Genomic DNA, 14,052 nt, shown 5'->3' with positions numbered 1-14,052 from the left:
ATTAAATTATTATTCCTACTAAAAATATTAGTGAACTGCAACTGGTAAAAATTAAAACTGTTACACTACAGATAAAAGTCATCAAGACATTCAATATACTTAATAAAATTAGTTCCAGAAAAAACATTTGCCATACAATTTATTAATATTTACACAATCCCAATTGACATTTATATTCCTTAACATGAAGTAAAAAAGTATCTTCAATCCTCAGAGTCAAATGACAGAGTGGAAATGTCCTGTATTGGTCTGTTATACTTTATGAAAATCAAGAACATGTAAAGAAACATGATTTAAAAATATAGGTTCTAATTTTTCATTGGTATTTTTGACATGTAGAATGTCAGAATTTTCCCATAAAAAAAGGAAGAACATTTGCTAACTTTTATTCATTCAGCCAACAAATATTTATTGAATGCCTACTATATTCCAGTCAATATTTGAGGGGCTTGATGAACCAGTGGTAGTGGGGAAATAGACAAATATCTCCTCCCTCAAAGAACTTAAATCTGATGGAAGGAATCTGACAATAAACAATATAACTAAAAAATAGGTAAATTATATACTGTAATATGATAATAGGTGCTGAGGATGGGCATGGGAGTCAGAAGTATGGCAAGTGGGAGGAGGCAGGTTATACTATTCAACAGTATGGCAAAAGTAGGCCTTAGAAATAGGCATGATTCAGAGGGGTCAAGGAGTGAGTGAAGAAGATATCTGGGGGAAAGAGGATTCTAGGCAGAAGGAACAGCAAGGCCAAAGTCCTGGTGCAGGAGAAGGATTAATTTGTTAAAGGAAGATGGTCAGTAGTGTTGAAGCAGAGTAAGCAGGAAGAGGGTTAAGAGATGAATTGATACAGCTAAGGGCTTAGTAGGCTATTGTAAGGACTTTTTATTGAAAGGTGGAGCCATTTGACAATTTTGAGCAGAGGAATGGTATGATATGACATTAATGTTAAAAGATTCACTCTTATAACTACAGTAATGATAATAGTAGAAGGAAGGGCAAGAATACAAGCAGGGAAACCTGCTTAAAGGTGATGGCAGTAATCCAGCTAAGAGGTGACTTGGACCAGAAGGGAAATAGGGAAAGTGATGAGAAGTCACTAGATCATATTTAGAATGTAGAGCTAAAATTATCTACTAGTGTATTTGACCTGAAACTGGAAGGACTGAGCCACCACTTACCAAGAAAGGAAAGCCTGTGAGTGGAGCAGGATTTGGGGGAAGATCAGGAACTTGGTGCTAGGTTTGAAATGCCTGTAAACATCCAGTGAGGATTATAATGGGTAGTTAAGTATAAAAATCCAGAGTTTGGCACAGAAACCAGACTGGAGATAAACACTGGGTTGTACCAGCATGTAAATGGTGTTTGAAACCAAGGGACTGGCCAGGCCAGAGTGACTCAGTGGTTGAGCACCAATCTATGAACAAGGAGGTCATAGTTTGATTCCTGATCAGGACACATGCCTTGGTTCCACGCTCCATCCCAGTAGGGGCCGTGCAGGGGGCAGCTGATCAATGATTCTCTCTCATCATTGATGATTATCTCTCCCTCTCCCTTCTGCTCTGAAATCAATTTTATATATATAATATATATATATATACATACACACACACACACACACACACACCAAGTGACTAGATGAGTTTACAAAGATAATGAATGAAAACAGAGAAAAGGTCAAAAGGACTGAGACTGAAGACTGCAAAACGAAGAGGTCAGCGAGGAGAGGAATCAGCAAAAAACAATGAGAAAGAACCAATGATGATGAAGGGAAATTACTAAAATTGTCTGACATCTTTAACCACACACTTGGGAAAGTATTAAATCTTATAAAATAATTAATTTAAATGCCCAAAGTCTGTGTTTTAAAAGTAATGAGTTTAACATAGAAAACTTATGAATAGAAAATACAATTTTCTTCTTTTGGATGCTATTCTAAGGCAAATAAGAACTAATTTGCCAGGTAACTTTTTTTCAGTTAAATTCAAAAACAGCATGTGTCTGTTTTATATGATTTTTGTCTATTGCTGTTACCAATAGCCTGAATAATTGGGGCAATTTCCAGTGAGTTAAAATGTTTAGACTTTATTATAAAAGCTAGGAGGGGGAAAAAACTAATATACGCTTTCAAGAAAGAAAAATAAGTTTTTCAAGCAACTGTGACTAAAAACCATGAATCCTAAGGGAATAAAATAATTGAATACTGAAAGAGCCAATATAAAACAAAACAAAACAAAAACCAGGAACTCAAATCAAGAGGACACAGAGTCTGGACTCAAAAATTCTGGAACCACATTTATTAAGCACGTGAAATAACTGGTAAATAATGTACTAGGCAACAAAACCTCCACTTTATGAAATTTGTTACATATTCTCTATTTTATAAATAAATTAATTGAAAAATAGTCAGATTTAATAGCTTTTGGAGGATCCACAGTTGAAATGACATATTCAGGATTTAAATTCAAAGCACCCAAATTCTAATTCTGAGGCCCATGTTTTTAACTGTTTTGCCACTCCGCCTCAGTTTAACCTTGAAAGAAATCTTTTAAAGTACTTGCTAAAAGCCAACATTCTGAATTTAGAAAATTCTGCTTTCTCATTGTATGTATGCTTACCTCCTGAGCACTACAGAAATGTGTTGACCACTTCATTTGAATCAAAAAAAATAAAAATATGGTGTGCCTTCATAGACTTCCATTGTTAATCAAAGACTTGGAGGAATTTAATTTTTATGTACTGATTTTAGAGAGAGAGAGAGAGAAAAACACCAGTTTGTTGTTCCATGTATTTATGCATTCATTGGTTGATTCTTGTCTGTGCCCTGATTGGGGACCAAACCCACAACCTTGGCACATCTGAGTGCGGCTCTAGCTAACCTAGCCACCCTGCCTGGGCAGAAGAATTTAATTTTTAAACTCTTTGTAGTTTTCTCCACAGAAATATCAAGCCAGAAACAACAGTACCTTATATTCGATGTTCAATTCTGTGTTTCCATGTAAAAGACCAGAGAACAACTTCCTGTACAGAGTGAAATTAAGGGACTTGGTACATTGAGCTTACAGATCAACCCAGTGTTCTTAGTATTACAGCCCAATACATAGGAGTAGCACTTGTTCCCTCAGCAGATCAGATCTGACCAACACCTCCCTAGCTGCAGTATTACTAGTAATGTCCCTGAAATAGAAAAATATATGTTATGGTTTCTCTCAGTTTGCAGTCTCATAGTTTAGATGTAGATGATAGATAGAGGAAGAGAGCAAGATGGAAAGAGGAAGGAAGGAAGGAAGGGAGTGAGGGAGGGAGTGAGGGAGGAAGGACGGAAAGGAGGAAGGACGAAAGGGAGGAAAAAAAGAAAGAGAGAGAGAAACAGAGAAAGCCACTTTAAGGATACTATTTATTATGTTTGTTTAATTTTTCATTAGGGGAAAAAATGACTCCCACAAATTACAACCAGGTGTTTTATTTACAACTGTGATAATGCACTCAATTCTATTTCCCACCACAGTAAGTTTTAGTATAGTCCCAAATAATAAATTCATTTATTTCATGATCTTACAGACGCTCTCCTGTTGATTAAAGATTTTATGTGTGCATGTATAAATATTTATATATGTGTATATATAAAGATTGTCACTATGTAGACTGTCTAGAAATCTATCTAATGAATATAACATTGTTCCCATGGAAAAATGCATTTGAAGTCTTAAGCCACCAATTTACAAAGGATCATTTGGACCACAATCAGTTCTTAAGTTGGGTAATGCCTATATTACCAGATTATGCAGAAATATGCTCCTGATAAAAAAGATGAATCATGTGGCTGAGAAATGGGCTGGGAAGTGAGTACAAATTTTCTCTGACCTTTGGGTCCCTGCCTCTTCTGCTCTGTTGGTGAACCCTTGTTTTTCTGCAAAATAAAAGCTCATTACTCCCTAAGGTCTCATTTCCCTTTTGAAATCTGGCAAGCTAAAAAAAAAGTAAATAAATTTTACAAACTCTCCAAATTTTACCACAAACTAAGTTGATAAGAAAGGCTTTTAAGAGTTAGTTAGAAAGCTTTAATATCTCCTCCAATGCAAATAAAGTTGAGTACCTTGCTTCTAAAACTTTACTGCATGCAAATAATCTAGGGATCTTGTGAAAATCAGTTTCTAATTCGAAAGATCCAGTATAGTATCTCAATTATTTTTCAATTTTTAATTTTTTTGGCATTTTTAACAAACTCCCAAATACTGCTGATGATGTTGGTCTTTGGACACTACTTTGCATAACCATGGTTTATTTCACAAGAGGATTTTTCTGACTTAAACTATCAATCTAGAAGATATCAATCAATGTTTGTTTGTTTTAATTTAGTAAAAATACCCCACCTAACATGAAACAAACATAGAATTCATACACACAACTGTAGCTAAATCATTATAGTCTTTTAATGACAACAATGTCTTTGGATATTCATGTAATGATATTCCCCAGACCACCGCAACTTGATGATGTATATACACTTCTAACCTGCTTGCTCAGAATTTTTTTTTCCTTAAAGAAAAATCCCTGCCTTTTTATACCTTCTGAACTTATATGTAAGTTATCAAAGAGAAGACACCATTCTTTATTCTTGAAGAAGATGGCATGAGAAAGGTGTTGGGAAAGAAAGCTGCTGATTATAATATCTCAAGGCCTACGTGAAAAATAAATGTTTATTCTACATACACATCAACTTGAAAACCCACAGTTCTCATATGGCCCCACAGGCTTTTATTGATACCTGGTCAATTTTTTATTGCTACCGAATAAAGTCTGTTTGACCTCTGACCCTAGCAAGGCTCTTGGTGGTCATCAGAACCTAAATTCTCTTATATGTCAGTAAATGATGTTGTGGTCATTATTTGGTAGAAACAGACAGCAAAAATGGTTGGGAGAGATGGATGTGGTAGAGACTCTTAATGTGATTTGATTAGAGTCCATATAATTGATTTTATTAAGCAAGTTAAGCAAATAAAGACAGTCTTGAATCTTTATTAGCATGTAAGTTTTAACTCCACCTTTGATGATACCTTCTAATTCTTGAATTCAAATGAACGCCAATTGATTATAAATACCTGTATATTATTTGTGTACTCTTGTTTCCATTAGTTTTTTGTGGGATCCTTATTTTTCTCATTTTGGGACCAGATTAACAATGTCTTACTTCAGATGTGACCAAATAGGCCACATAGGGACCAAGTTGTTTACTTTGAAAGAACACATATTTTACCTCAGGTCATCTCTACAATTATAATCCATAAATTAAGCCTTGAAATAATAATACCTCACATGTATATTGTGTTTATACTTCCTCAAATAAGCTCTTCATCCATTACCTTATTTAACATCTACATTTACTGTAGATGCATAAAAACTAGAAAAGCTTGTGTGTGTTTTTCTCTCACACTAATGGCATTTTACCCACCCATTAGTGAAACATCAGCCAAATCAGTTTGAACTTATCCTCTGTTACCAAAATACCAAAGATCCTGTTTCTCTCCAGTTTTATTTACACAGTAAAGACAGGAACCAAAGGTTAAAAGGAGGTCAGTTATTACTGATCTATTCTCACATTATTAACATTGATATCCACCTATCTGTTTTTGTTTCTTCATTGGAGAGTCACTGCCATAGACCAACAGTAAATAACATGATAATGAGTTAGGAGTATAAAAAAAACAGAAGAACTGCCTAACACCCCAGGCAGTCAGTGGCCCCACCATTGTTACCCACTTGTTTCTAGTTGTTGTTTTCCTGAGAACCTTCAGTTTCTGATGCAGAAAAAGGCACGTTAATGCCAATTGCTAATTTTTTAAAAATATTTTTGTATTGATTTCAGAGAGGAAGGGAGAAAGAGAGGAAGATAAAAACATCAATTATGAGAGAGAATCATTGATTGGCTGCCTCTTGCAGGATGCCCCCTACTGCGGATTGAGCCTGCAACCCGAGGATGTGCCCTGACGGGGAACCAAACTGAACTGGTTCATAGTTCAACACTCAACCACTGAGCTACACTGGCCGGGCCAGACAATTGCTAATTTTTAATATTATCACTTAGAAGAACTGAAAACATAAAATAATTCACTGGGTCCTGTTTTCTAACTTGTCATCTTAAATTACATTTTCTATTTGAAATGTTATTCTTTAACATTTCATCTGCTTGATTGGCCTAAAAGAGATTTACTATCTATTTTCCAAAATTGGCCCTCTGGAGTAAATTTTCCTTAATAGGTCATATTGTGACAATCTGTTTCATATTCTACCATATTTTATGTGTTTCATTCTCTATCCTTTAGATTCAGTATCAAATTAATCCATAGTAGAATCATCTAATGTCCTTATCTCTTTTGGCATAAAACAAAAAATATTATAAGCGCTCTATTGGAGATGGAGTAAACTTTAGATTCTGAAACCAGGGCAAAGTAAAATTTTTTTTTAAATGGCCTCATATTGGTAAATCAATCTTCTTAAACACCTGGTAAAGCTCTTTAGATGACATTTTTACAGAATTTCTAAGACTGCAATAAATCTCAAAAACATTATACTGAGGGAAAGAAGCCAGAACAAAGGAGGACACACTGTATGATTCCAAGTCCAAGAATGGCCAAAACTAATCTATGAAATAGAAATTAGAATGATGTTTGCCGTTAGTGAGGAGGGGCAAAGAATGAAAAGGGACATTAGAAACATTCTAAGGTGATAAAATGTTCTGTACATCCATTGGTATGTGGGTTACATGAGTATATACTTTAACAAAATACATGGAACTCTACATTTAAGATCTGTGCATTTTACTGTGTAATTATACCTTATTTTTTTTTAATGAAGTTAAAAATTTAGGATGGCAAAGAGGAGCTTCTTGCACCTGGTGATTTTTTCTCCGAAAGTGGTAAAATTGGCAGCTGTAGGGGTGTCGGGAATTTTAGAAAACCTAGGGAGCCTATAACCCAGTGGTTCTTAAATTGGCTGCACATTGAAATCACCTGGGGAGTTTTAAAGAGCATCGATGTCTGGGTCTCACCCCAAGAGATTCTGATTTAATTGGTTTTGGAGGTGGCCTAGGCATCAGGATTTTTAAAAGCTCCCCAGGTAATTCTAATGTGCAGTCAAGATTGAGAATCTCTACTAAAACTGTTCTGGAAGCATGCCACACTGCCTCTTGCTTTGGGTAAACATTTCCAAACAGATGACGCTATTCTTTGTCATTATGAAGCCTTATATAAACCATGTCAATTGGCATATTCCTGTTCATCATATCTCCACACCATTGTGATTCCAATGCATACATAAAATGAGAATAAGAAAAAACAATAACAAAAAAGAGGTAGCCCTTGACTTCCTAATATCAATAAACTCGATCTCCTGGCCTACATTTTGCCCCTGACATCTCCCATAGGATCCTAAATGTTTCCATTTATAAAACTTCTAGGACTTGTAATATGTCTCTTCCACCACCTTGAAACTGTAAAAAACAAGAAGTAAGGGTCATGCATTTCTTTTTTACCACTATATCCACAGCACCTGAGATATTACGGAGGCTCAATACGTAAATGTTGAGTGATAGAATAACCTCCATCTCACTTGGCACTAAGTTGTTCAGAGAAATGTTGAGTGTTCTTCTCATCTCCTGCTCATGATTCAGGAGAAAATAAAGACATGCCAACCTTTTCTCCCTTTCATTCAGGTTCGTGTTGAAGAAGCAAGAATGCTGTGGGAGAAATCTGTTTCTACATCTGTGCAAGACTCTATGCTGTCTTAGGCATATGACAACTGACAATATGGCAAGTCATGGTGAAGTGGAAAACAAACGACAGGAGGGTCTGTGCAAAGGAGAAAATGGGGAGAGGGGAGTGTTTGGACTGCTGTTAATCACGGTTTACTACGGGGGCTGCTATTGACAGGTAGGTGTGCAGGCCATCGAGATTTCACAAATTGCCTAACACGAATGCAGTGCATCAACATTTCATGGGGAAAGCAGTTAGAGCAGGCAGCATAATTTAACACCAGCAAATAGAAATGTCTAGCACACTTCAATACTCCTTCACCTTCACTTCATTAGGCAGCTGTCCTGTCACTCATTGCTCTTTCTCTTTTATTGGTGCGATATGATTAGTAATAACTAAAGAATGAGAGTGTATACTGCATCCTGGATCTACTTCCAATCACGCAGACTAGAACAAATCCACTGCAACATTGTGAATAAGAATGCTCCAGGATTCAACTCAGGGGTACATTTCCTGGAGCAAGAAATGGGGATGTATGTGGCTTTCGGCTCTTTCCCATAATGCACATTGTGGATGCTCTGGCACCAGTAATCATGACTGCTGGATGAAATGCATGGCTTAGCCCAACCAACCACTCTCATACCCTCTTCAACTAAAATGGCAAAGATGGCAGAGAAAATGAATTTTCATTTCAGATCACACCAAATCTTTTCTTTCACACAGATTAATGTCTTCATTACAGATGATTAACTCCAGCTACCCATGTTATTTATCATTGATGATGATTTCTGTTTGCTTCTTAGCAAATTCACATATTGTTAATTCTTATAAATAACAATATGGACTCAAGTGCTGATTCTTTCTAAAACTAGAAATTTAGGCTATGGTGACATATGTATTTCTTTTTTTTTTTTTTTGGTACGTATTTTGTTTTTAGAACAATTTTAAAGTTATGAACCATTTCAGAAGCATTACATATGTTCCACTGGATATAGTACAAAGAAAATCATCTCCATTTTTCTAATATAGAGTACATACCATGGCCTGGGTCTCTCCCAAGAAAAAGAAAGGTAAAATAATTTATAAGTCAAGAAGGACCCATAGGAGTGAAGAAGGCATTCAGTGTCTGTTTATAAGACTTGTATTGAAATATCCATGATATAATGGTTAGAATAACATGAAAATGGGGACCACGTTTCTCTACACATAAGAGTAAGATTTTTGCTTTAAATCCATCATCACATAAAACATAATGAAATTTTAAGCAATAATAACACCTTAGTAAATGGCATTATTATTGTTATTGAGAAACAGATTGAAGCAGTTAGGAGACTGTTGGCTGACCTGAGACATAAAATGTAAACTTGGAGGCAGTGACCAACTTTAATTTAATATGACTAAACCATTTTAATAGAAAGTGAATACTTCTGTGCCAGATTCTAACCTGAACAGTTAGGCTGGTGGTATCATTTATTGCTGCATAACAAATTACCCTAAAACTTAACAGTTTAAAAATAAGAAACGTGTATTAACTCAGTTTCTGTGTATCAGAAATCTGGGAGCGGCTTACCTGGGTGTCTTTGGCTCAGGGTCTCTTATACTTACGAGGTTGCAGGTTTGCAGGGGCTGCGGTCATCTGAAGGTTTGACAGAGATTGAGGGGCCCATTTCCAAGGTGGTTCTCTCACATACCTTTCAAGTTAGTGCTGGTTGCTAATGGGAGGCCTCGGTTCCTCACCGGATAAATGTCTCCATGGGGCTTCTTCAGTATCCTCGTGTCATGGTGGCTGGCTCTCCTCAGAGCAAGTGATCTGAAAGGAGCAAAGCAGAAGCCACAGTGTCCTTTTAAAAAAATTATTGATTTCAGAGAGGAAGAGAGAAGGAGAGAGAGAGAGAGAGAAACATCAATGATGAGAGAGAATCATTGATCGGCTGCCTCCTACACACTGGGGATCAAGCCTGCAACCTGGGCATGTGCCCTGACCAGGAATCGAACCATGACTTCCTGGTTAATAGGTCGATGCTCAACCACTGAACCACTCTGGCCTGGTCACAGTGTCCTTTATAAACAACCCCAAAATCACAAATCTCTTAAGTCTTCAATATCCTTTTGGCTATATAGGTCAGCCACAATTCACGTAGGATGAGACAATGCATGGGTGTGACTAGCAGGAAGCATTCAGAATCACTGGGGCCATTTGAAGGCTGGCTACTATACCAGCAGACATATGTAAAGAAGGGATGCCTTAAGTAGTAATAATGAATAAGTGAATAACCCAGAGAGGACAGCAGAGTATCAGAACTTTCTGCCTAATACTCTACAGCAGCTCAAGGCTTCCCTTATTCACCGCAACATGTGAGGTCTCATCTTCTTGAACAGATGACCTGGTAGAGACAGAGGAATGTTTTCTATCGACTGGGCATTATTCAAGTTTCCCAGTAAAGAATGAGTTACTAGGAATGTCCTTGAGGGCAAGTGAGGACTATTTATGCTGGGTACCCTAAAATTACTTCTATGATTGGCTTCCTGCAGTAGACTTCAACAGTGACCCAAGTCATTGAGAGATTTATTTTAAAAAATAAAGAAGAAGCACAATAAGCTTACAGTAGAAGCACTGCTTTTCTGTAAGTCATTATGGGGAGCTTTTTAGCTACCACTATCACCGTAGTATCCTCAAATACGCCTACCACTACCTGTTCAAACCCTACTATGTTCATTTTTAAACTTGGCCTTGAGTGCTATTTCACCGCTACCTTCTCAGCAGAGTCTGTACGGCTACCCCTGTGTCAACTAATGTACCACCTGCTGAGAAGTTATTGAATCTGACACCAGACAGGGGTGTTTCCTCTCTTCACACTGACCTCTGAGTTCCCCAACACCTAGACTCATACAAAGACGTCCTGACTACCACCATGACCCCTAAAAAAAAACCAACAACAACAAAAACACAATTGATGAAAAAGGAGCCAGCTAACCAGTCCTATTATAGATGTTTCACACATTAAGTATTGGATTCAACAAAATACAATTCTCTGAGATGAAAATAAAATGAACAGATTATTTCTGCACACAATAAGCAAGACACAGAGGGCACACAATGATATCAATTAGAATCACAAATGCTGAGAAACCCAGCAGGGTCTCACTTCACAGATGAATTCTTTTCCCACTATTATTCAACCTTACGGATTCTTGAGCAAGGACAGAATTAACAAGAAAACTACAATCATGCCTCAAGAAGTTCTTTATTAAGGACATTTAATACTGTGTAGAAATAGGAAGAAACAAAAAGTATTGCTTCAGACAAATCTAAAAAAGATTAGATCAGTGTTGAGATAAAGAGTGCTAAGTTTGGGCACTTGTTTTTCAAGCCTAACCTCTGATTCTGTTGAAGTTTGTTTATTAACAGGACAAACGAGTTGCTAACCAGACATAGGAATGCATCCTGAGGAATTAAAAGTTCCTTTTAGTTGACAAAGTTTATTGTGAATTCAGTATCATCCACCCTTAATCCCAAAGGATTCCTCACACCTGGGCAATCACCCAAGTGCTATTTAGGTTCATGTCTCAATTTAGCTAAGTGATGTTATATGTAATGAAAACTAGCAGCCCACCAAATAATTTTACTTTATAAACATATCTAACAAATGCAGGAAGGAATTTTCATTTTTTATGACCCAAAGTTTCCACTCAGTGTCTCAGACAAGGGTACTTCAACATGCACAAAAGCTGACTGGAGAAGGAAACTCTCATAAAAAGCCGTATAATATCAGAATACGTTTTTCCTTCTCGAGTAATGATATTCAGGTCATGTGCCTGCCAAAACCCATTCATTCTGGAAACATTTTCTCCTGCTGGTCTCTTAACATGCACCAAACAAAATACAAGTTTTCTATAAATAGGATAACTCCAGCAGTATGATAAGAAACAATGACAAAGAAAGGGACTCCATGTTATATCATTGGTACTATGGTCTTAAACCAAACTCAGGCCAAACCAGCCTCATTTTCTAAAAACCCCATTTAACAGAACATTGGGAAAAATTCCAAGGACAAAGACAGTTCATTTCCTAGGAGAACTGGCAAGTTTTTTAAAATCAGTGACATACATTTGCAGAACACACATGTGGTGTTATTCCTCTGAGACCTGGCATTTCCTACAAGAGTTGAAAAATGCAGGGGCTACTCTTGAGTGACTATCCTGCTAAAAGTTCCATTGTGATGGTTAGTTCAAAACAAAAGAATAATAATCCCTATATGGAAAGCAGAGAGAGAGGAAGGGAAGAAAGGAAGCAGGGAGAGAGGGAGGGAGGAAAGGAGGAAGGTATGGAGGGAAGGAGGGAGGGAGGGAAGTAGGGAAGGAGGAAAGGAGGAAGGGAGGGAGGGAGGGAGGGAGGAAAGAAGGGAGGGAGGGAAGGAGGGAGGGAGGGAAGAAAGGAGGAAGGGAGGGAGGTAGAGGGAGGGAGGGAGGGAGGGAAGAAGGGAGGAAGGAGTCTGATTCTCAGGAAAAGTACACAGCCATGTTCACTTGCTGAAACTTCCATGGAAATAATTTTCTTCTTTTAAGCACCATACAAGCTTGGAGAACTTTGCACATACCAAAGTCCCAGGAAAGTTGAAGGGATCTTTCTTTCTGGCAAAAACAAACAACAATAACAACAAACAAGTGAAGGATGAACAGACTACCATTTTTTGTAGGCATCTTTGTTTTAAGGATTAACTGATACTGCATGTGTAAAATACATACTTCATAGATCAAGAAGATAGCCAGAATTTAATAAATGATAGTTATATTACCCTTTAACATATTTAGTTTAAAATGACATATATATTTAATTTTGGATAGCATCTGTAACACAGAGGTCCAACGAAGCAAACTATAATCATGTAACGTGTCTATGGTAACTATGAGTTGATGCGTAACTTATTTTTAACATTGTTGATCTGAGTTTGTAAATTCCTGTGTCTAATGAAATAGGTTGTTTCAATTCCAAAGCCTCTTGTTTCTTGTTTTTCTTGTTTTCACCCTCAAAAGCATTTATTAAGCCCTAACAACATGAGGGTGAAATGCTTTTGAGGGTGAAAACAAGAAAGCAAGAAAAAGCATACACAGTCGCAGGTTCACTGTGGAGGTTAAAATATACATCTAACTTTAGCACACCTCACCAACTTTAAATATAAGTCTCAGAGAATATTCAATGAGAGTCTGGAGAAGCAACCATTTTGAAAGAATTTAAGAACAGAATAATCATTTTAATTGACAGTTTCTTTTATTATAGAAACTGGGCTTTTAAATAGTATATGCAAGGCACTATCAAGATGTGCTGAGAATATCTTTGGCACTTGTCATGTAAAACAATATTTGAACAATAATAGATACAGAGGCAGAGCTGCCTCAAACAGATTGTCAAACTGCAGCGGGAAGGCCGGGGAGGGTTGGGGGGCAGGAGGAAGGGGGGTAAGAGATCAACCGAAGGACTTGTATGCATGGATATAAGCATAACCAATGGACATAAGACACTGGGGGGTAGGGGAGGCCAGGGGATTGTCAAGGGCGGGGGGGAAAAAAAAAGGACACATATGTAATACCCTTTGTAATACTTTAAGCAATAAAATAAAAATAAAAAGTAAAAAAAAACAAAAAAAACAATATAGCCTGAAAAAAAATCAAAGTTAGGTTTGGAACAAAAACATCATAATTCCAATAGAATGATCTTTTGATGTAAATCCTTTGATAAATCCTTCATCTGTTATTTAAAATCAATGGTTCATTCTAAATCAATTAAAGCATCCATAAAATATACCAATAAAATATTTCTTATGACATGTCATACATTTGATTTATATGCTAAAGTATATTTCTTAACCTTAGAAAGCATCAGCCTGAATTTGAAGCTACAGTGAATTCAAGATTTAGCAGAGGAGCAAGTGCAAAATGGTAAGTTTAGTAAACTATCCTCCATAAATAAAAAGAATATTTTGGGGGGGAAAAACTGAGTCACAGTGAAGTCTCAGGGAGAATGCTTAGAAAGGAAGAAGACATGATGGGTTTTTCATCCTGGTGAATTCCATCTGGAAAAGCCTGAAGAAAAGGAGGTTGACTTTGAAATTGACATGAGAGATTTGGGTTAGATACAAGAAAGAATTTCCTAGCAGTAAACATCATAAAACCATTGAATTGTGACAGTGGGTCACTACTGTATTCTTTTATACTTGATCAGAATTTAGAGATCAAATTATATATTAGTTTTGCTTTTAGTATTATTTTGCATGAAAAAGAATTAAGATTATCTAAT

This window comes from Myotis daubentonii, chromosome 6 (assembly GCF_963259705.1).
Source record: "Myotis daubentonii chromosome 6, mMyoDau2.1, whole genome shotgun sequence".
NCBI lineage: Eukaryota > Metazoa > Chordata > Mammalia > Chiroptera > Vespertilionidae > Myotis > Myotis daubentonii.
This window is presented reverse-complemented; position numbering follows the sequence as displayed.